The sequence below is a fragment of the Eupeodes corollae genome, chromosome 2, assembly GCF_945859685.1.
Source record: "Eupeodes corollae chromosome 2, idEupCoro1.1, whole genome shotgun sequence".
In the NCBI taxonomy this organism is placed as follows: domain Eukaryota; kingdom Metazoa; phylum Arthropoda; class Insecta; order Diptera; family Syrphidae; genus Eupeodes; species Eupeodes corollae.
Window position 1 is genome coordinate 124,421,810 of NC_079148.1, and position 25,650 is coordinate 124,447,459.

The following is a 25,650-nucleotide window of genomic DNA, read 5'->3' on the forward strand; positions in this document are numbered from 1 at the left end:
AATCTGCTTTTACGTTTGTTAAAATCGAAATCGAAAGTTTTCGGGTTTTCATCGCGTAAATTGAAAACGGGTTTGATCTTAACGTTTTTTCTTTAGGAAGTAAAAGGCATTCTTTTGAAAAGCAATGGCAATTTTTGTAGAACTTGTTCACAGTTTCAGTGTTGACCAAAATGTTAAGCAATTAAAAGTAATTTTGACTAAGACAACTGCAAGAATTGATAAAAAAAGTTTCCTAAACTCGTTCAGAGTTTTTGCTTGAATTCGGTAAGCTAGAGTTAAGAAGAAAAATGTACAAACATTCGAGGCCAAAAATGTAGTTTTCCGCCAGATTTTGAGTTGCGATAATCGAATGTACCATCCTCCTATCTAACTGTAGTATCGTCTTACTGTAGTATCGTCAGATTTATACGATGTTTGGCGATTTTGATCTGGTTTTGAGTTTTAAGTCTATTATTCCATTCCTCTTTATTCTTGGTTGTCTTGAGCTTTGAAAATATTGGTAACGTTGAAAATGAATATGGTGATGAAAATGATGCAGTATGTAGTTGGTTTAATTTTCAGCCTTTTTTGCAGGGCTTCTGTGTAGAATTCGGAAAAATTCCCAAAATTTCGTTCCTGATAATTTTCATCGAGGCAACAGATCTTCAAGATTATAACTCAAGGTTGGGACATAGAGATTTTGAATTGTCCATCACATATACTGATAGGTAAAATTTATTTGTAGCCAATATTGCTGCACGTACTTGAGATATCGAAAATCGTTAAACGTTGAAATCGAAAACTGGTGCCTACATATTCGAAAATTTTGAGATTATTTCTCAAAAAATCTGACCACGACATCCTTAAGTAATTTTTCTATTCTCCAGAACACTTCCCTACAATTTCGATAAAACTTTCAGCTTTGCGCTGTGAAATTTACTCATGCTCACACTTACCATGTTCCTCCAACTTCTGTGTGAGTGAATATCTTGGAAAGGGATCTTTACGGAAATATCAGTTTTCAATTTAGTCCATCATTGCTATACCCGCTTTATTTTTTCTTAAAAATTGTGTTAAGCTGGAAATTTGCAGAGTTATTTTTATAAATATCGCCACTACCAAGAGTTCACTGAAAAAGTCGTTCAGGCTTCCTTTAGTTCTCTTAAATTTCAAATCTATTACAATCTTTTTTTAAATCGCGAATTCTATTAGTAAATTTCGTTATTCAAATAGCAAAGATGTGGCTCAAGATTTAATCAAATTGTAAGATCGTTTAAACCACAGCATTAACTTCAAGAGCTGTAAAACTCGTTCAGAGTTTTCTTTCGGAATCGTAAAACATACTTGAATTGTCCCGGTTGTATTAGATCTTTAAATGGAAAGAACAAACATCGCGAAAGAGTTCATAAAAAAAGTCGTTCAGGCTTCCTTTAGTACTCTTAAATTTCAAATCTAGTACATTTTTTTTTAATCGCGAATTCTATAAGAAAATTTCGTTTTTCAAATAGCAAAGAGGTCGCTCAAAATTTAATCTAATTGTAAGATCGTTTAAACCACAGCATTAACCTCAAGAGCTGTAAAACTCGTTCAGAGTTTTCTTTCGGAATCGTAAAACATACTAGAATTGTCTCGGTTGTATTAGATCTTTAAAAGGAAAGAAGAAACATCGCGAAAGAGTTCATAAAAAAAATCGTTCAGGTTTCCTTTAGTTCTCTTAAATTTCAAATCTAGTACATTTTTTTTTAATCGCGAATTCTATAAGAAAATTTCGTTTTTCAAATAGCAAAGAGGTCGCTCAAACTTTAATCTAATTGTAAGATCGTTTAAACCACAGCATTAACCTCAAGAGCAGTAAAACTCGTTCAGAGTTTTCTTTCGGAATCGGAAAACATACTTGAATAGTCTCGGTTGTATTACAAACATCGCAAAAGAGTTCACTAAAAAAGTCGTTCAGGCTTCCTTTAGTTCTCTTAAATTTTAAATCTTTTACAATCATTTTTAAATCGCGAATTCTTTTAGCAAATTTCGTTTTTCAAATAGCAAAGAGGTCGCTTAACATTGTATCTAATTTTAAGATCGTTTAAACCATAGCATTAACTTCAAGAGCTGTAAAACTCGTTCAGAGTTTTCTTTCGGAATCGTAAAACACACTTAAATTATCTCGGTTGTATTACAAACATCGCAAAAGAGTTCACTAAAAAAGTCGTTCAGGCTTCCTTTAGTTCTCTTAAATTTTAAATCTTTTACAATCATTTTTAAATCGCGAATTCTTTTAGTAAATTTCGTTTTTCAAATAGCAAAGAGGTCGCTTAACATTGTATCTAATTTTAAGATCGTTTAAACCATAGCATTAACTTCAAGAGCTGTAAAACTCGTTCAGAGTTTTCTTTCGGAATCGGAAAACATGCTTGAATTGTCTCGGTTCTATTTAAAACATCGAAAAAGTCGTTCAGACTTCCTTTAGTTCCCTTAAATTTCAAATCTATTACAATCTTTTTTAAATCGCGAATCCTTTTAGTAAATTTCGTGTTTCAAATAGCAAAAAAAGTCGTTTAAGATTTAATCAAATTGTCAGATCGTTTAAACCACAGCACTAACTTCAAGAGCTGTAAAACTCGTTCAGAGTTTTCTTTCGAAAAAAGTAAAACATTCTTTAATTGTGTCGGTTGTATTACAAACATCGCGAAAGATTTCATTAAAAAAGTCGTTCAGGCTTCCTTTAGTTCTCTTAAATTTCAAATCTATTACTATTTTTGATCGGCTGAGTAGTCATCATTCAACGCAGGTAAAAGATCAAGGACCGTACTCTGTAGCACAGGGATGTGACAACAGCTGGTTTGCGAAAAGGAGTGAAGATTATGAAAATATACTTTATCAACTTCGTGAGGGCTATTAACAAATGACTATCACGGAAATTCGTAGCGAAAGCGTTACAGATATCAACAGTTTTATCTTACGAAAGGTTCTTGTAAGTGAAGTTAACTGGAAAGTAATCTGATTTTTCTTTAAGTTTACAAGTTTAAAAATTTGTTTAGGATTCTCTTTCAAAGAGGTGCCTATATCAGTAACATAACTGGCGCATAAAAAATTAGAAAAAGACTTAAATTCATTAAAGAATTCAACATAAACAGAGAAGTTGTTTGGAGACAGAGTTTTGAGATACGTTTTCCATGCCCTTGGTTAAAGTTAGTATTTCTTGTTTTCTTAAAAGGAAGATTTTTTTCTAAACAATTATTAAGGAGCTTATAAAAAATTGAAACTGCTTCGTCAATATTAGCAAATGCTAAAGTATCAGCAATTCCAGAAATAGTTAAATCTTCAGACAACAACTGGAAATAAGCTCTTCTGAAGTCAAAATTATATAGGCAATCAAAGGAAAAACTGTGAGTTCCAAATGTGAAGAAGAGAGAGAAGGTTCAAGGCAAGATTCGTCTTCAGATGGAATCCAGTTAAAGTGTGGTAAATTAAAATCACCTAGAAGTAAAATATTAGTGTCAGCGCGGACAAACTGATAACAAAGTCTACAGCTAAATAGAGTTCGCTATGAACAGACTCTAAATTTTTTGGAGGAATATAAATTAATTTTTTTAAATGAATTGGATTTTCATTCATATCTCAAGAACCAGCAAAAATGTCATTGTTTTACAGATAATAACATATAAAGATACTGAACCAACTTTCAATTAAAATACAATTCACGAATTAGTCGCAAGAACTTGCTCAATTATCCAAATTGTATGTTTAAATTTATTCATTGTTTTTTTTTAAGATTTAAAAATGTAACTGTAAGAAAACCTTGTTTTTTCGATGCCATTGGATTTCCTAAAAGAAAAGCTTAATTTTTCATATTTTGTATTACATAATTTTTAGTATTTTTTCCTAATTAATTTTGTGTGTTAACAAATTTAGTTTAAATTTAAAAAATTTCTAGAATGCAGAAATTAATATAAGTTTTGCATTTGATTTTCCTAAAAAAATGATAACCTGTTTTTGAAATACAAAGTTTAAAAAGTTAAAAAAAAAATAGCATACATATTTTTACAAATCCAAAAAAAAATGACTTTTCTGATCATGAAATATTATTGAGACAGTATATGAGCTTGTGCAGGAAAAATATGATTGTAATCAGTTTATCAGTTCTTTAGTAAACATAAAAATAAAATAACGATTCTATGGGGGTACCCTTCAGGACAAATGGACGGAATCGGGAACCCATTTTTTGATTTCTTTACCATCGTAATGTTATGTTTGACTGAAATCTCGACTTCGAAATTTTTACGAATGCAATATGGTTCCTATATCTCTAATGTTAAAATAGTGTACTTAACATAAGGACATTTTCTTAGAAAAATCCAACAGGATTTTTTTGGTTAAAAATTGCTTTTGACTAAAATATTTCGGGAAAAAAGCAGATATTAAACTCAAACTTTTTTATCAAATGCAAAATGTTGTTATTGATAATTTTTCAGACTTTTCAAAACATCCACCGACGGGCACGAATAGAATGTTATCATTGCGAGCGCCCGCCAGCCTCTTTTTATTAATGTATTAATTTGCATATCAAGCCAGAGGACTTGGGTTCAATCCCTGACTGTTCCATCTAAAGTTATTTTTCGCGGGTACTGACTCTTGCGAGGATTTGACAAATTCTGTAAGAGAAATTTTTGTCATGAAAAGTGCTTTCTAAATTCAGCCGTTCGGATTTGGCTTTAAGCTTTAGGTCCCCTTCATGTCTGACAATATTACTCGCACACAAGAATGGTTGAGAGTTGTAAATCATTAGGCCCTAGTAATAAAAGCCAAGACATAACCAGAACCTTTGAATTCCAAATTCATAAAACCTTGTTATAGGAAAGGCTTTTCGGTTAACCTTCCCTCATTAACGTTTTCAAAGTACCCCAAAGAGCACCTATTAGTCTTGTTTCCAAATTCAGTATTTGATTTAAAACTTTCCAAAGCAATTCCAATGAGACTTTGACTTAAGAATTATGGACTACTGAAGTTATCCGTTTGGAACGGATCACGGCATCATTTTCATGTATGGACAAAATGTTTCATGTTTTTTGACAAAACTGTCCCCTTTTCATATTTATTAAGATTTAGATATGTTAACCTGAATAATGCACAAAAAACCAAAACATTTATTTGCAGCAAAAATATTCTCTTAACTACTAAATCTTAAACAATTTCTCTATTCGTTAATATTAAATACGATTTTAAGTTAATTCTTTTAAAATAATTTTCTGCTAAACATAAAATATGATTAAAACTCACTCATCAATGAAATAAGAGTAACAAAATATCCAACGAATAGGCAATACTAATTTCTTTTTTCTGCCACCCACTTGCATATATCTATTTCGTTTTTTCTTCCAACTTGAGTATTTTAAATAAGATTCTCCCATTATTCTTCCCACAATACCACTGACCAATCACCATTTTACATCTGTAGCAGCCATTTTGTTGTTCCCCCATTGTGACATTGTGAGAATAATTATTTCTCTCTTTCTCAACAAAAAAAATGAAAAATGAGAATTTGCACTGCATTGCATTAATACTCATTACTCAATCGTTTAGTCAGAGTCAGACCGCTAAGCTTAATCCTTTCCATTTAAGCTCTGAGTGAGAATAATAGGTGTAAATTGAAATTCATCATAGAAAATCGATAGAAACAAAGAGAGAAACCAGAATTGCGCGCGCAGTCATTGCTGAATATTAGTCGAGTGCGCGTCCGTGTAGTGCTTTAGATCAAAGTTATTTTTTCAAGGACCGTTATTATTTTCATTTTTAATCTGTATAATAATGAATTGTTTGTAAAAATGTCTACATTTATTTTTAAAACATTAAGTGAAATGAAAATCAACAAGAATATTAAATAAAACATTGAAAAAGGTAAAATTAAATTAAATTAAAAAAAAAAGGTGTTTAATAAATTATTATTTTTAGATAATGTTTTTATTTTCTCTTTGCTCGTCATCGTTGAATAATTTACATACATATATTCGATTAAAATAAAACCAAAAAGGATAATAAGGACTAATAACTTAAAATTCTACAAATGGGCTAAAATTTATGGTAAGTGATTATTAATATTTTTAGTTAAAAAAAAGATAAAAATATATTTATTTGTTGGAAGTTCAGTATCAACATTTTTTTCAATTTCATTTCGCCTTTTAAAAATTATTAAAAAAATTATTAATAGTAAAATCCAGATTGCGCTTTTTCACATTTAAGAGTTAAAAATATTATTATTTTTTTTTAAAACAAAAGATTTAATTTTCCGGAATTATAATTACAAATTTTGCTATTGAATTAAATATTTTTTCTTAAATAACGGCTTTTAAGTTTAAACAAATCGCAATCAAATGAATTAATTTTTCAAGTTTTATTTATTATTTATATAATTTTATATTATTATTTATTTATCTTATAATTTGCCAAATTTCGTAGAATAGCACTTTAAAATTTCAAAATACGTATTTTCTTGAGTGTTTGTTTTAAATAATACAATTTTAAGCATTTTTTTTTTTGTTAAAAAAAGAGGCTGAGGTCTAAAATTGGACCAAATGAAAATTCGAATCAAATTATTTGTAATTGGAATATCTTTACTTTATAATGTAATTGATGAATTTCAATTACTAATTAATTGTAATTACTTGCAATTTAATAACATATGTATGTAGTTGAAAATAAAAGTAATGATACAAAAAAATAATAAATTTATATATTATGTTTCAAATCATAATATGTATACATATGTACATTGTACATACATATACAATATACATATATAATTTCCTGTTAAGTTTCTTTATGTGTGTTGTTCTAAGGTAGTAAATAAATAAATTGCACGAATGGGTCAGACAAACTTTCTCTTGTATCCGATTAAATACAAATTTACCTGCAAAATAAAAAAACTGTTCAGATAAAATCTGAATTTTCGATTTCTTGCGAAGAAATTTGTATGGGGACTACTGTTATTATTCGTATTATAAAAAAATTGTCTAACGCGCTTCGACTTAAGATCTTAATTTCCAAGTTTGAGCTTAATCGTCCAAATAGTTTGGGCTGTAGGGGCATGAACAGAGGGACAGACAGATGGACGGAATGGGGGGACCCACTTTTTTACTTCTCTTCCATGTTTGATTCAATGTTTGATTCAAATCATCAGTTCAAAATTTTTTACGAATACACTAAATCAAAAAATTGATCGTACAGGTCATTCTTCAAAATAATAGCTAAGGTATTTAAAGAAAAATAGATTTTAACCATTCTTTTTCAATTTTGGTATTATTTATTATACAAAAAATGGGATGCGACCCACACTGATAACTTCGCATCCCGTCTGTCGATTTGTCCTGTTTAAAAGTTTGTCTATATTTACTCGTCAATTCAATCAATTTTTACCAAATTTATGTACTTCTTTTTTGTAGATTTAATTTTTATGAAAAAACGGACTGTTGGATTTTTATATACAAATTAATGAATATCGAAAACAATATTTTCAGTGAAATAAAAAAGTTTGAAGACAATATTTTTAATTTTTGAAAAGCTATTTGAGTCGAAAGTAAATTTTTACCAAGTTCTAGTATTGTTTTTTTTTTAGAGTTTTATTTTTTTGTAAAAAAAATTGTCAATTCGAATTTTTTCAAAGTTTTACCGAATGTTGAAAACAATATTTCTTATAAGAAAACATTAGTTTGAAGCCAATATTTAAAATTTTTGAAAAGATATTTGAGGCGAAAATAATTTTTTACCAACTTTTGTTAATTTTTTGTTCGGTTTTTAATTTTTTGTAAAAAAACTGCCAATTCGATTTTTTCGAACTTTTACCGAATGTTGAAAACAATATCTTTTGAAAGATAAAAGTAAATTAAAGCCAATATCTCAAAGTTTTGAAAAGATATTTGAGTCGAAAATCAATTTATACCAACTTTTATTCATTTTTTTAGGTTTTTATTTTTTGTAAAAAAACTGCGAATTGGATTTTTCTCATAATTTTTCAGAATGTTGAAAACAATATTTCTTATAATATAAAATAAGTTTGAAGCCTAAATTTCCTGATTTTGAAAAGATATTTGAATAGATATTCAATTTTTACCAACTTTGAGTAATGTTTTTTTTAGATTTTTATTTTTTTATAAAAAAAACTGTGAATTCGATTTTTCTCAAAATTTTATCAGATGTCAAAAACATTATTCTTCGTTGCACAAAATTGTTTTGGAGATGAAATCATATTTTAGTCGTGAAATTTTGGAGGTGACATTTTTTTTCAGTTTTTTTGATTTATAAAAAAAAACCTTTAAATGGATTTTTTTTAAAAAATATACTTCTTTGATAGCACGTCACAATATATTATATAAAATTTAATTCAAGTCTCTAGCGTTTTTGGTTCGTAAGATATTTAGGATTAACCAAAATTCACCTTTTTTTCAAACTGCTATGGTAAAAGAACCACCCACGCAATTTTTTGAGAGCCCTTTTTGCATCTTTCTGCCTTATTATCTGTAAAACAAAATTTATTTGAAATCGATATATCTTCTGGTTCTTGAGCTTTGGACGACGAAAAAAAACGTCATGAACGTACGGACTTACGGACGTACGAACGTTCGTACACACGCACGCACAGACATCTTTCTAAAAATCTTAAATTTCCACTCTAAGGACCTTGAAACGTCGAGAAATTTCAAAATTTTCAATTTGACACTTCCTATGGGAAGTTTATAAATATGTACAAACTCCATGAAAGGTCACAAAATTGCTCATACAGTGATACAAAACTTAACTACATATACATTATACATATACATTGTATGTAAGTTTTAGTAGCGAGTGTGATAAGCTTTCGCTTTTATAACATCCTGAAGGCGATTCGTCATAGAGAGAACTAGTTTTGAAGTGACTTCCGGCGAAATGTTGTTCCATATTTCCAATATAACGGCTTTTAGCTATTTTTTATTACTTATTTTTGATTCCGGACCTTTCTTCCTAAATAATTTCAAAGATGCTCAGTGGTATTCAGGTCTGGGGGTTGGGGGGGATGAAGCAATTGCATTTAACATTATAGAGAAGCCACTCCCTTACTACCCTTGATAAATGTTTAGGATTGTTGTCTTGTACAAGTAAAAAGTCGTCTTTAAGGCCAATTTTTAAAGTGCTGGCTTTCAAATTTTCTTTTAAAATTTGTGAATATTTGTTATCCATTGTTGTTTCTATTAAAACTAAATTTCCCACACCATTGGACCCCATAACTCCCCAGACCATAACATTTCCGTCTCCAAGTTTCACCGTTTATTGCAAATTCTTCACATCTAATGCTGTGTTTGGTTTCCTCCACACAAATCTGCGACCGTCCGACCCAAACACATTGAACTTGCTCTCGTCAAGGTATAACACATTTTTCCAAAAATAATCTGGTTTCGAAACGTATGCATTCGCATAGTTCCAGCGTTTTAAAACATTTGTTTTGAAACACAGGGATTTTTTTGTACCATGCGACCCTTTGAATGCAGAAATGTTCGGAACTTTGAGGGTTAAGCGATATTCCATCATTTGCTTGTCAGCACCTAACTTGGAATAAGCCTTTACCATTCTTTTAATTTTTCGTTACGTATGAGTCTGGTATTTTTTTTTACCTCTTCCTCGGGCCACATCAAAGCTTTTATTATTCAAATAATTTGTATATACAAATTAAATTGTAGACCTTGGTCAACCAATAGTTGACGATATCTCAGCATAACTTTTTCCGTCGCTCCAGTTTAAAAATCAGTTTTCTTACTTCAAGAGGTACTTTTTTATGAGAAGCTTCCATTTTTAAAATAAGCTTCGCAAAATTAAAAAGTAATGATTTCAAAAACGTTATTTTTTTATAGTTTAAAAATTTCAAAAACTTAAATACAAAATGTTGATATCCTGGATATTCATAGAGTCAGCATTGAGGGCAAAAATATTGATATTTGACGGATTTTGAGTAGCGATAATTGAATGTATCATCCTCCCTTCTAACTGTAGTAGAGGCTTTGGTCAGATTTATACGTTTTCGGTGATTTTGATATCGCCACTACCAAATTCACTGTTTTGTTACTTGAGTTCGCGAAATTGGTTTCTAGGATTTTAATGATTTTGTATTTTCAGACGCGCAAAATCATAAACGTAGTTCAAAATAAATCAAATCTTATAAATATGGGAAAATATTCTTTAAGATCAGAACTTGATAGTATAGTCTAATATGCTTAAACTGTGAACACTTTTATTCAAAATATCTTGAAACTTTTTCAATCTTCATCGCCAGATGCCACGCCGCGCCGCTTTTTTTTATTGAATTTTTTCGTTTAAGATTTTATGTAATTGTTAGATCGTTCAAACCACAGCATTAACTTTAAGAGCTGTAAAACTCGTTCAGAGTTTTCTTTCGGAATCGTAAAACACACAAAAATTATCTCGGTTGTATTATAAACATAGCATTTTTTGCTTCACTAGAAAAGTCGTTCAGGCTTCCTTTAGTTCTCTTAAATTTCAAATCTTTTACAATCTTTTTTAAATCGCGAATTCCTTTTTTAAATTTCGCTTTTAAAATAGCAAAGAGGTCGCTCAAGATTGTATCTAATTGTAATATCGTTTTAACCACAGCATTAACTTCAAGAGCTGTAAAACTCGTTCAGAGTTTTCTTTCGGAATCGTAAAACATGCTTGAATTGTCTCGGTTCTATTAAAAACATCGAAAAAGTCGTTCAGGCTTCCTTTAGTTCCCTTAAATTTTAAATCTATTACAATCTTTTTAAAATCGCGAATTCTATTAGTAAATTTCGTTTTTCAAATAGCAAAGAGGTCGCTCAAGATTTAATCTAATTAAAAGATCGTTTAAACCACAGCATTGACTTCAAGAGCTGTAAAACTCGTTCAGAGTTTTCTTACGGAATCGTAAAACACACTTGAATTGCCTTGGTTATATTACAAACATCGCGAAAGAGTTCATTAAAAAAGTAGTTCAGGCTTCTTTTAGTTCTCTTTAATTTCAAATCTATTTTTTTGAAAGCGCAAATTCTTTTATTAAATTTCGTTTTTCAAATAGCAAAGAGGTCGCTCAAGATTGTATCTTATTGTAAGATCGTTTAAACCATAGCATAAACTTCAAGAGCTGTTAAACTCGTTCAGAGTTTTCTTACGGAATCGTAAAACACACTTGAATTGCCTCGGTTGTATTACAAACATCGCGAAAGAGTTCATTAAAAAAGTCGTTCAGGCTTCCTTTAGTTCTCTTTAATTTCAAATCTATTGCAATTTTTTTGAAAGCGCGAATTCTTTTATTAAATTTCGCTTTTAAAATAGCAACGAGGTCGCTCAAAATTTAATCTAATTGTAAGATCGTTTAAACCACAGCATTAACTTCAAGAGCTGTAAAACTCGTTCAGAGTTTTCTTTCGGAATCGGAAAACATACTAGAATTGTCCCGGTTGTATTAGATTTTTAAATGGAAAGTACAAACATCGCGAAAGAGTTCATTAAAAAAGCCGTTCAGGCTTTTATATGAAAATCTATATTTAGATTTATATATTTGTATTAAACAAACATTTCTACCAAGACAGCTAGCATAAGAGTTGAGGGTAAATTGAAGAAATATTCAGACTTTAGTTTGAAGCCGTATATTGACGGTTTGGGCATTTCGTCGCAGCGCTTTCTTGGAAAGAGTAAAAGTAAGCATGCCACTTTTCTGATGACCTAAAGCCTATACCCAAGTGCTTACAGACTTGACGAAATTTGGCTGAAAATACTTACGTTGATACCGTCCTTGTATCGCCCTTAAGTCGTGATCAGCGTATGCACCTCCGAATATGAATTTAAGCAAAAGTCTGCATTTAATTTTAACTTACTTTCTGATTCGATGTAAGTTTGGATGAAGTGTTTGTTTTGGTTTGAGGAAAAATCGTATTTTGTTGAATTTATAAGCCGTTAGTACTTAATTCGGGGCTATGGAATCTGCTTTTACGTTTGTTAAAATCGAAATCGAAAGTTTTCGGGTTTTCATCGCGTAAATTGAAAACGGGTTTGATCTTAACGTTTTTTCTTTAGGAAGTAAAAGGCATTCTTTTGAAAAGCAATGGCAATTTTTGTAGAACTTGTTCACAGTTTCAGTGTTGACCAAAATGTTAAGCAATTAAAAGTAATTTTGACTAAGACAACTGCAAGAATTGATAGAAAAAGTTTCCTAAACTCGTTCAGAGTTTTTGCTTGAATTCGGTAAGCTAAGAGTTAAGAAGAAAAATGTACAAACATTCGAGGCCAAAAATGTAGTTTTCCGCCAGATTTTGAGTTGCGATAATCGAATGTACCATCCTCCTTTCTAACTGTAGTATCGTCTTACTGTAGTATCGTCAGATTTATACGATGTTTGGTGATTTTGATCTGGTTTTGAGTTTTAAGTCTATTATTCCATTTCTCTTTATTCTTGGTTGTCTTGAGCTTTGAAAATATTGGTAACGTTGAAAATGAATATGGTGATGAAAATGATGCAGTACGTAGTTGGTTTAATTTTCAGCCTTTTTTGCAGGGCTTCTGTGTAGAATTCGGAAAAATTCCCAAAATTTCGTTCCTGATAATTTTCATCGAGGCAACAGATCTTCAATATTATAACTCAAGGCTTGGACATAGAGATTTTGAATTGTCCATCACATATACTGATAGGTAAAATTTATTTGTAGCCAATATTGCTGCACGTACTTGAGATATCGAAAATCGTTAAACGTTGGAATCGAAAACTGGTGCCTACTTATTCGAAAATTTTGAGATTATTTCTCAAAAAATCTGACCACGACATCCTTAAGTAATTTTTCTATTCTCGAGAACACTTCCCTACAATTTTGATAAAACTTTCAGCTTTGCGATGTGAAATTTCCTCATGCTCACACTTACCATGTTCCTCCAACTTCTGTGTGAGTGAATATCTTGGAAAGGGATCTTTACGGAAATATCAGTTTTCATTTTAAGTCCATCATTGCTATACCCGCTTTATTTTTTCTTAAAAATTGTGTTAAGCTGGAAATTTGCAGAGTTATTTTTATAAATATCGCCACTACCAAGAGTTCACTGAAAAAGTCGTTCAGCCTCCCTTTAGTTCTCTTAAATTTCAAATCTATTACAATGTTTTTTTTTAAATCGCGAATTCTATTAGTAAATTTCGTTTTTCAAATAGCAAAGAGGTCGCTCAAGATTTAATCTAATTAAAAGATCGTTTAAACCACAGCATTTACTTCAACAGCTGTAAAACTCGTTCAGAGTTTTCTTTCGGAATCGGAAAACATACTTGAATTGTCTCGGTTGTATTACAAACATCACGAAAGAGTTCATAAAAAAAGTCGTTCAGGCTTCCTTTAGTTCTCTTAAATTTCAAATCTATTGCAATTTTTTTGAAAGCGCGAATTCTTTTAGTAAATTTCGTTTTTCAAATAGCAAAAAAGTCGCTCAAGATTTTATGTAAATGTAAGATTGTTGAAACCACAGCATTTACTTTAATAGCTGTAAAACTCGTTCAGAGTTTTCTTTCGGAATCGTAAAACATACTTGAATTGTCCCGGTTGTATTAGATCTTTAAATGGAAAGAACAAACATCGCGAAAGAGTTCATAAAAAAAGTCGTTCAGGCTTCCTTTAGTACTCTTAAATTTCAAATCTAGTACATTTTTTTTTAATCGCGAATTCTATAAGAAAATTTCGTTTTTCAAATAGCAAAGAGGTCGCTCAAAATTTAATCTAATTGTAAGATCGTTTAAACCACAGCATTAACCTCAAGAGCTGTAAAACTCGTTCAGAGTTTTCTTTTGGAATCGTAAAACATACTAGAATTGTCCCGGTTGTATTAGATCTTTAAAAGGAAAGAACAAACATCGCGAAAGAGTTCATAAAAAAAATCGTTCAGGTTTCCTTTAGTGCTCTTAAATTTCAAATCTAGTACATTTTGTTTAATCGCGAATTCTATAAGAAAATTTCGTTTTTCAAGTAGCAAAGAGGTCGCTCAAACTTTAATCTAATTAAAAGATCGTTTAAACCACAGCATTTACTTCAACAGCTGTAAAACTCGTTCAGAGTTTTCTTTCGGAATCGGAAAACATACTTGAATAGTCTCGGTTGTATTACAAACATCGCAAAAGAGCTCACTAAAAAAGTCGTTCAGGCTTCCTTTAGTTCTCTTAAATTTTAAATCTTTTACAATCATTTTTAAATCGCGAATTCTTTTAGTAAATTTCGTTTTTCAAATAGAAAAGAGGTCGCTTAACATTGTATCTAATTTTAAGATCGTTTAAACCATAGCATTAACTTCAAGAGCTGTAAAACTCGTTCAGAGTTTTCTTTCGGAATCGGAAAACATGCTTGAATTGTCTCGGTTCTATTTAAAACATCGAAAAAGTCGTTCAGACTTCCTTTAGTTCCCTTAAATTTTAAATCTATTACAATCTTTTTTAAATCGCGAATCCTTTTAGTAAATTTCATGTTTCAAATAGCAAAACAAGTCGTTTAAGATTTAATCAAATTGTCAGATCGTTTAAACCACAGCACTAACTTCAAGAGCTGTAAAACTCGTTCAGAGTTTTCTTTCGGAATCGTAAAACACACTTAAATTATCTCGGTTGTATTACAAACATCGCAAAAGAGTTCACTAAAAAAGTCGTTCAGGCTTCCTTAAGTTCTCTTAAATTTAAAATCATTTACAATCTTTTTTAAATCGCGAATTTCTTTAGTAAATTTCGCTTTTAAAATAGCAGAGAGGTCGCTCAAGATGTTATCTAATTGTAAGATCGTTTAAACCACAGCACTTACTTCAAGAGCTGTAAAACTCGTTCAGAGTTTTCTTTCGGAATCCGAAAACATACTTGAATTGTCTCGGTTGTATTACAAACATAGCGAAAGAGTTCATTAAAAAAGTCGTTCAGGCTTCTATATGAAAATCTATATTTAGATTTATATATTTGTATTAAACAAACATTTCTACCAAGACAGCTAGCATTAGAGTTGAGGGTAGATTGAAGAAATATTCAGACTTTAGTTTGAAGCCGTATATTGACGGTTTGGGCATTTCGTCGCAGCGCTTTCTTGGAAAGAGTAAAAGTAAGCATGCCACTTTTCTGATGACCTAAAGCCTATACCCAAGTGCTTACAGACTTGACGAAATTTGGCTGAAAATACTTACGTTGATACCGTCCTTGTATCGCCCTTAAGTCGTGATCAGCGTATGCACCTCCGAATATGAATTTAAGCAAAAGTCTGCATTTAATTTTAACTTACTTTCTGATTCGATGTAAGTTTGGATGAAGTGTTTGTTTTGGTTTGAGGAAAAATCGTATTTTGTTGAATTTATAAGCCGTTAGTACTTAATTCGGGGGTATGGAATCTGCTTTTACGTTTGTTTAAATCGAAATCGAAAGTTTTCGGGTTTTCATCGCGTAAATTGAAAACGGGTTTGATCTTAACGTTTTTTCTTTATTAAGTAAAAGGCATTCTTTTGAAAAGCAATGGCAATTTTTGTAGAACTTGTTCACAGTTTCAGTGTTGACCAAAATGTTAAGCAATTAAAAGTAATTTTGACTAAGACAACTGCAAGAATTGATAGAAAAAGTTTCCTAAACTCGTTCAGAGTTTTTGCTTGAATTCGGTAAGCTAAGAGTTAAGAAGAAAAATGTACAAACATTCGAGGCCAAAAATGTAGTTTTCCGCCAGATTTTGAGTTGCGATAATCGAATGTACCATCCTCCTTTCTAACTGTAGTATCGTCTTACTGTAGTATCGTCAGATTTATACGATGTTTGGTGATTTTGATCTGGTTTTGAGTTTTAAGTCTATTATTCCATTTCTCTTTATTCTTGGTTGTCTTGAGCTTTGAAAATATTGGTAACGTTGAAAATGAATATGGTGATGAAAATGATGCAGTATGTAGTTGGTTTAATTGTCAGCCTTTTTTGCAGGGCTTCTGTGTAGAATTCGGAAAAATTCCCAAAATTTCGTTCCTGATAATTTTCATCGAGGCAACAGATCTTCAATATTATAACTCAAGGCTTGGACATAGAGATTTTGAATTGTCCATCACATATACTGATAGGTAAAATTTATTTGTAGCCAATATTGCTGCACGTACTTGAGATATCGAAAATCGTTAAACGTTGGAATCGAAAACTGGTGCCTACTTATTCGAAAATTTTGAGATTATTTCTCAAGAAATCTGACCACGACATCCTTAAGTAATTTTTCTATTCTCGAGAAAACTTCCCTACAATTTTGATAAAACTTTCAGCTTTGCGATGTGAAATTTCCTCATGCTCACACTTACCATGTTCCTCCTACTTCTGTGTGATTGAATATCTTGGAAAGGGATCTTTACGGAAATATTAGTTTTCAATTAAGTCCATCATTGCTATACCCGCTTTATTATTTCTTAAAAATTGAGTTAAGCTCGAAATTTGCACAGTTATTTTTAAAAATATCGGCACTACCAAATTCACTGGTTTGTTACTTGAGTTCGCGAGATCGGTTTCTAGGATTTTAATGATTTTGTATTTTCAGACACGGAAAATCATATACGTAGTTCAAAATAATTGAAAAAAGTTCCCTAGACTTGTTTAGAGTTTTGGTCGAAATTCGGTTAACAAAGAGTTAAGAAGAAATAAACAAACATTCGAAGAATTTCGTTTAACTTCTTCAAAGTCTAACCATTTTTTTTTATTGAAACCTTTTCAAGAACTTAAATACAAAATGTTGATGTCCTGGATATTCAGTGAGTCAGAATTGAGGGCAAATATTTTATTTTTTGAGGGATTTTGAGTTTCGATAATAGAAAGTACCATCCTCCCTTCTAGCTGTAGTAGATAGTTTGGTCATATTTGTACGATTTTTGGTGATTTTGATTTGATTTTAAATTTTTAGTCTATTATTCCTTTCCTTTTTAGTCTTGGTTGTCTTGGGCTTCGGAGATGAATCTAAAGTAGATAGCCATAGAGATTCTAAATTGTACATCACACTATCGAAAGGGTACTTCAGATATAAATAAAGGTATAATAGATGTATTTGTGAACTTAAGAGCTCAAAGCAATTATTCAATTGGCATGATTTTTAAATCTGGTGACACAAAAATTGTTTTCAACATCAAAACTTACAAACGTATTAAGAATGTTGTCTGAGTTTCTGCGAAATACCTTTTTCGTAATCCATATTTCAAGAACCAGCAAGTATATCGATTTCAAATACATTTATTTTACAGATAATAATGTTGACATATTCAAAAAGATTCTAAATACCTCAGTTGTATATGTTTTCCACCTTATTAAAGTATTTTAAAACAAAGAATAGATTTGGACCACCATTTAATCTAATAAACGATTTAAGCTCTCTGTTTAAATTGAATTTAACAGTGCGCATCCTGACGACATACAATATTGTTGTTAATTAAAACTTAATTCAACTATCAAAAAGTATTCTCATTATTTTCATACATTTTGTTTGTAAAATATTAAAGCAAAATATAATAACATCTTCAGAATATTTTAACATTATGAAGAACAACGTTTTTAAAATAAGGTACAATTTTAGAAAGAATTTAATTGTAAGTTTAAAAAAAAGGAAAAAATTGATATGGATTCAAATTGCAAGATCTTGAGCAAAAGAAATAAATTTACTTCAAAAACATCTTTGTTAAAGCTTATTTAGCAATTTTTTAAAACCCAATTCACGGTGTTTTTTTAAGAATTAAGTTTCAAAACTTTACGATACTGTTTGTTTTTATGGATGCCTGCTTTAAATTATTTAAGTATATCAAAATTATTACTCAAAACAAAACGATATCATAAAACTGTATCTTCAATTTCCGTATCACAAAACAGTGTTTTCTTAAAAAAAAGTATTTTTACATAGTTCTGTTTTTTAACTATCTGTAAAAAATGGGTTTTTTTAATGTTTTGTTTTTGAATATCAAAACGAACGTTATATCGGAATTTATTAAAAAAGCAAATAGACGATGATACATAACAAAATTATAATCAAGTAACTAATTTTATGTACATTTATAAAAACTTACTTACTTACTTAAGGTGACGCTACAGTCCGGGTGGACCTGGTCCTCAACCAATATGCATTTCCAGCCAGCTCGGTCCGTAGCTATCTGTCTCCAGTTTCGCACGCCAAGTTGGTTGAGGTCTTCACCCACCTGAGTGCACCACCTGAGTCGCGGTCTTCCTCTACTGCGCCTTCCTTCGGCATTGGATTCGAAGACCTTTTGGGCTGGAGCGTTGATGTCAATTCAATCTACATAACCTAACTAGGTCAGTGTCGCTGTACAGCCCGTACAGTTCATCGTTATATCTTCTCCTCCATTCTCCATCTATGCGTACGGGACCAAAAATCACCCGAAGAATTTTTCTCTCGAAGCATCCTAAGACGCTCTCATCTTTCTTTGACAAGGTCCAGGCCTCAGGGCCATAAATAAGAACCGGGCTGATGAGTGTCTTATAGATGGTGATTTTATATGCTCGAGAAAGGACTTCACTTCTCAATTGCCTTTTAAGTCCAAGAAGCAGCGATTTGCAAGAGTTATTCTTCGAAGTTATAGCTGCCCATGGAGAATTTTTGTCCAAGATGTCGTTGTTTAATGCCCTTTTTTGATGACAGCTTATACTTGGTCTTGCCCTCATTGACCACTAAACCCATCTTCTTCCCTTCCGTGGCAATGCTCAAAAACATTTATAGAAACACTATCGAAAAATATCATGATAAGAAATGTTCACTGCAAAAGTCACTTCAAAAAAAAGTATGGTAAACCTTATTTAGAAAATATTAGTTCTCAACATTCAGTATTTTAAATACTGTAAAGTGCACACTTTTTACTTTACTTATACTTACTATATGGCAGATTTTGCATTTGGAAAAAAAATTTGAATCGAGATTCTAATAAAACATGATATTGAGAATCAAGACAAGCCCCCCCGATTCTGCCCCCCCCCCATCTGTGTGTCTGTTTGTCTGTATTGGACCTTACAGCCAAAAACATTTGGTCGATTGATTTAAATTTTGGAAATTAAGGTTCTGAGTCGATTCGCCTCAGGCGTATTTTGTTTTACTTTTTTTAAGGGAAATTACAGTAGTCACCATACAATTTTTTTGGTCAAAAATCGAAAATTGGAATTTTCTAAAAAAAAACACTATTTTTTTTTTAACTTTCGCTTAAACTTTTTTTCTTAATGTAGCTTCTTTCAATTTAAAACAATTATTTGTATTAGTCCGGAAGGGAACCCCCCATACAACCGTTGTTTTGAAAAATTATTTTTTTTTTAACAAATCAAATGGCGTTTTAATTTTTGAAAAAAAATTTGTACGGGTTCATTTTCAAAGCTCAAAGTACAGGAAATATTTAAAAAAAAAAGACTGTTTGGATACATAAGCAAGTTCGTTCAATTCAGTCGTGCATTTTAGTTCCAATACAATACTTTTTTTCAGTCTGATTGCAGCATTTTACTCATATAATATTTTTGAAACAGAATTTTCACTCAAACATCATTTGGACCCATACCAATCTAGGTTAGTTTTTATTTTTGGTTAACTGTCGATTGTTCACTATGGCGTATTCGCAACTTTTTTACAATTCCTACATTTTTATTCCTGTATCAAATATTTTCATTTGCCAAAATCCTTAATTAAAAGGGCACCGCTTTTAAAATTATGTCTAAATTAAATGTTTAGACAGCAGACATATTAATACGAGTATATTCTCTGTTACTAATACTTTTTCTACACCTGCACAACTTTAACTAAAGATTTGTGCATGATACATACTCAAAAATATTTAGCAATTATATATAAAGCTTGTATAAGAAACCTATAAAATATCCGACCCAAAAACTGTAATTGATTAAGAAACTGTATATTTAAATATTAAAAAATTAGATAACCTGTGACCAACAAAGGAAAAGTGGAAAAGGTTCAAGTGCAGGTCAAGAACAAAAAAATACCATACCAATAAAAGCCTTTTAACATTTTCAGGTTTAAATACAAATATTAAACTGTTAATATGGAGATTGATCCACATACAAATTTAGGGACAACAATAAAATATAAAATTAAATCCTTTTTGGGTTAATCTTTAAAACCAAGGATTATTTTCTTTTTTAAATTTGTATTTATATTCTTTTTGACATAAATAATAAAAGTAAACAAGTTATTAAAAAAAATAAAAAGTAAAAACGAAGTAGACACTTACTCTCCGTTATCAGTTGTTGCCACCTAAACAACACAAATTTTATGAGAATAATATGATGAATGTACATTGAACAACGTTTGTACACCTACATCACCCATCATACATATCTTCATTGTGAAAATAAGTTGAATTATGTTTTTTTTTTGTGTGTGTGTTTTCTTTACATTCCTAATATACATATGCTGGAATTTGATAACCACATTGCGTCAACCCTCAATTTATCGCCATAAATCTACAGAGGACGATTCTGTCCCCTGTCATAAGCCACTATCTGCTATTATTTTAGCCCTCCTCTTTAGCACTCTCTCCTCACCCCCCGCCCCCCTTCCGTTCTGTGCAAACTCCAAAGTTTATTTCACATTTGGGGCAATCCCACTTATGAATTCCAGCAAAACACAACTTCCCATTTGTTATGCCTACAGCTACACGCAAAACAAATATTCATTTTAATCCTGCATACTACACACACATACTTTACAAAGTCATACATACATATATGTACCTATGCATATGTATAACCACTTCCATCATGCTAGACATAACGTCTATTAATCTCCTTCAGTTTGGTTATATGCAAGTGAGTATGTTTGTGTATATTTTAATACATAAACATATATTTTTTATATCTATAATTTTTTGATTCCTTTTTTTCTCTGAAGAAGAAGTAGTATGTATCCTGCTGTGGTATCTGCTCTTGAAATCTTTTTAATAAATCTGCTTATATTTTTTTCAAGGCAAAATATGTATTAATACTTTAAATTATAGTTTTATCCTTGATTCAATAATACTAAAGTGTCCTTAAAGCTGATTCACCCGAAAGAGTCCTTTTACGTGCTGAAATAAAAAAAAAATCGAAATGAAGCTTGAATTTAGAGTTAAGGGTGCACAATTTTAAGCACCCTATTTAAAGGTTTTTGTTCCGAAATTATAATCATTTGCTAACAAGAACTACTCGTATATGAACTAACACTGCTTAGATGTTTTATTTAAAGGTATATAGGAATATTCAATAAGAAGTTTCACTTTGATTATCCCGCTACGTTATTAACTGTCATTTTTAAAGCTGTGATCTTTTGACGTACCACAAGTAAAAACAATGTCATTTATTTTTCAAAACTAAACTAAAAAATGTATCCAAATTTTGTTTGAATTCTCTAGAGTTCTTGAAGTCATCGAGGATATATTAAGCCACTAGTGTGTAAATTAGTTCTGGATTTCATAAAAAGGGTATAGTTCTGCAACTGTGACGGTCAATTAGCTGATATAAAAACGCATCCATTGTTTTCTCTTATTTTTCATTTTTTTAAACACGAAATTTGAATATTTTATTGGAAAACCATACACTCATTATTTAAATAATTGCATTTCTTAAAAATATCTAACAGTGACAATTTATTTAAAAAAATCAAATAAACCTAAAGGTATTGATTTATCAATTTTAACTTTAGTAACTCATTAAGAAATAATTAATATTCTACAAACGTCGTGGTCAATTCGGCCCTGATCTCTCAATAATCTCAATAAAGGCTTCAACAAATGCATTCTTCTTTTCTTTTGATTTTAATGAAAACCAAATATTTATCAATTTCGAAACAATTTAGAATTTTCTGCTTCATCACCTACACAACGCATTTTACAAACTTTACACCTACAAGTACATACATATGTATGCATGTATATCATGTGTTTATTAGAATGTTACAAAAAGGCTTTACACAAAATAGACAACACGATTCATTACGATATGAATGCGATGGACATAAACGATAAACACCATCAAACACGATAATAATCCGTCATACTTTAAAACGAATGAATTTTTGAAAGCAAATATTTCGATTAAATCAATAATTGCATTACCTAATCTATAAAATGCTTTTTCCTCTAACTATAGTTTTATCTATTTCTATCTCTTTCACTATCAATATCGACTTCGACATAGGTTCTATACGATAGCATCATCATCATCATCACATACCATAACCCACTTCAATTAACGTTGCAAATTCTGTGTATTTATTATTTTCACCCCAAAAAGGGCAATCAATGAATTTTTCATTGAATTCCACTTGGTCAACACAAAAATAAAATAAATAAATAACCAGAACAAAAAATGCTTCTATTGTGAATGCATCTGATGATTTCTGGTGAATTCAATATGGGGTTTATATATATATTTTTACAGAGATGTGCAAAATAGTTTGCAGACATTTCTTAATCCAGATAAATAGCATTTAGAAGATCTTAAATAATCTCTTTCTTCCCTTGTTATGTAAGGCATCGCTAGACACCAATTAAGCTCTGTTCTTACCAGACACTTGTGATAAAGCATTGAGTCTTTTTCATACACTTTTATTATAAGCCATGCAAAGCTCAAAAAATGTTAATCCTTCAAAATCTTAAAGCGCTCGTTGAAAAAAGCCCTAAAAGATATGTACATTTTTAGGTTTTGATTCCTTTCATAAAAACTCACAAATTATGATTTCTTGGAGAAAAAGCTTACTCTAGTTAGATAGATAGCGATTTCTAAACGCGTTTTAATTCATTTCAAATTACTCAGATTTCATTAGAAGTCCTTAATGGCTAAAACACAAAAACGTTTCAGCTTCGGCTTCGACTGCGTTACGATGGGCCTTCTCGAACTTTGAATGACATTTCTAATATGATATTTTTAAAATGACAATTCTGTTATTAGCTGCTGTTATTTTTTCTCAAAAGTTTGTTTTGATTTTTCGTGTAGTAAAAGATATTAATTTTGAAATCGGGAAAATTGAATTTATTGCGAAAGTAGCTTACCCAGCCTATCTTGGGTACGTTCAGCTCATGGAGCAAGAAGAAGCGCAGACTGAGAGACGTTGGTGCGTCCGAGAACTCAATCTACGAATAATTTTTCGAAACTCATTTTCTGTTCTTCAAAAATAGAACGTTTTCCAGATATAATTAACAATACGATACAATTAATTAATAAATACTACAACCAAAATAATTCAGACGTAGATACTTTTCGTAGTACCCGTGGCATGATGGTTAGTGCGTTGGACTGTTATGCGAGAGGTCTTGGGTTCGATCCCTGCCTATGCCATCTAAAGTTTTTTCCACGGGTACTGCATCTTGCGAGGAATTGACAAATTCCTTAAGAGTAATTTTTGTCATGAAAAGTGCTTTCTTAAATTTGCCGTTCGGATTCGGCTTAAAACTGTAGGTCCCTTCCATCCCTGGAAACAGTACTCGCACACAGTAATGGTTGAGGTAGGACCTAGTTCTGAAACGAACTGCTGCGCCACCCAATTTATTTGAATATAAGATACTTTTCTCGCATTGGTAAAATTGTAAAGCTGCTACAAGTGCAAATATTTATTGCTGATTTCCCGATTTCCTGGTGTTTGCAGTAAGTGAACGTGTCTCGCAACTTCTTTTTTGATGACGATTAAAGATCATGACTTGAACGATTTATGAATAAGCTACTTGTTACGAGGTTTTTGTTCTGTGGTTCTTTTGCGTGAGAAAAAGTTTCAGTGTTATTTCACGCCCTAACGAGAAGTCTATATAGGTCACCAAGACCATGCCATTTCACACCTTTAGATTTATTTTTTAAAAAAGCGTTTTAATTTCTTATTTCATATTTTAAATCGCAAACTAAAAAACATGGGTGGTCCTTATAAAGATTTCGTTACTTTGACAGCTGCCATATTGTTGTCGCAATAGCTGTTTGAGTTCGGCCAGTGCTTTATATACTTGATTTTATCAGTGGTTCATAGATAAATTTAAGTTCAAACAATCAGCAACAAAAATTGCCAAATTTTTAGAAACACAAATCATCATTCATAACAGTGAATGGAATCACCTCCATCTTTTATTTTTATGTAATAAATTCCAATTACAACTAATAGCACTAACTATTAAAGTCTGCGGCTGTCATAATGAAAGACCCTGTTTTTCAAGAGAATTTGAAATGGTAAACCCAAACTTGGCTTTCCATCCAATATTAGTTAAAAACAAAAATGTTAATAAAAGCCTGTAGCCACAGAAGAATAGAATGGAAATTAGTTTTGCAAATTTATTCTTACACCCCACTATACTCACTTGCATATGCATTCCCACTGACCACTATCCAAACTGAATCGAACCAAACGGAACCTTCAAAACACAAAATATAACCAAAATCAACAAATGCTCTCATCCTGCAAGTTGTTGCAACACCCTGTGCATATACACTATGTTTGAATGGTCGTATGTATAGTCATCGAGATGTACGAGTATGGTTGGTCATTGGTGGGCTCGGTTTCCAACGACTCGGCTGCACTATGAACTTATGGACGAACTGTATTGATTTTGGGGAATTTTATTTATTTTTTTGTTGTGTGGGAAAAAATCCTGCTCCAATCAGCCAAACATACACACAAACACACGTATGCACAATGCACATACTGACACATGGAGAATCCATTTAGTCAGTCACCATTTTAAGAGACTCAAAGGATATAGTCGATCGGTGAGGCAACAACACTGCAGCGACGGCGGCAGTGGCATTGGCGGCACGATATGAATTCCGCTGCCTTTATTGATGGCAACAATGGCAACTGACTGAATGATGATGGTAGAAGGTGGATTCATTAAACCACGTACAAGGTTCACATAGGAATATAGGTAGAAAGGCAGGTATGCGTAAAATTTAACAGAAATATCAATAAATTTAATTGGATTTAATCAAATTTGTCAATTTAACATTTTAATTATTTAAAGTCAATCGTTTGCGGTCCACCAAAAATGCAGATTACACGTGTAAATTGCTCGCAGGTGCAGCATTGAATGCAAATCGTTAAGGGTTTGGGAAAGATGGCGGCCAACACGGCATTGTTGCGGAGCTTGGACTTGGCTAAAATACATATATGCATACCACACCTACTACAAATATCTATATGCAAAATGCGACTATGATGCAGGAAGCATTGTTTGAACACATCGCTTTTGTTCGCATGGATATAAAACAATATCCCCTATATAATCCGACAGGATGCGCATACGATGCAGCAATCGCAATACCGTAGTCGTTCGTCGTCGTCGTCGTCGTCGTCGTCGTTTTCATTTTCATTTTCGATGTCCATGGACAATAAATTTATTGTTTTGAAAAAGTCGATTGAATTATTTGCGATAAATTAATTTTCCTATTTTAATGAGTTGGTCCAATGAAGTTGAGAGGGGAGCAGGGAGGCCTGCAATTCACATTTATAAATGAGTTGATTGTAAATGCGGAGCTATAGACTAGAGTAGATCGTAATTTGCTTTGTGACACTATACATTGGTGTGCTATAGATATATAACAATATATCCTTATATAAATACTATATATGTATGTATATGGGCAATTCGAATGGTTCTATTTTGCAATACCTACTCGAGTACTGCAGGCTATAGCTCTGATGTTGTTTGCAATTTAGATGA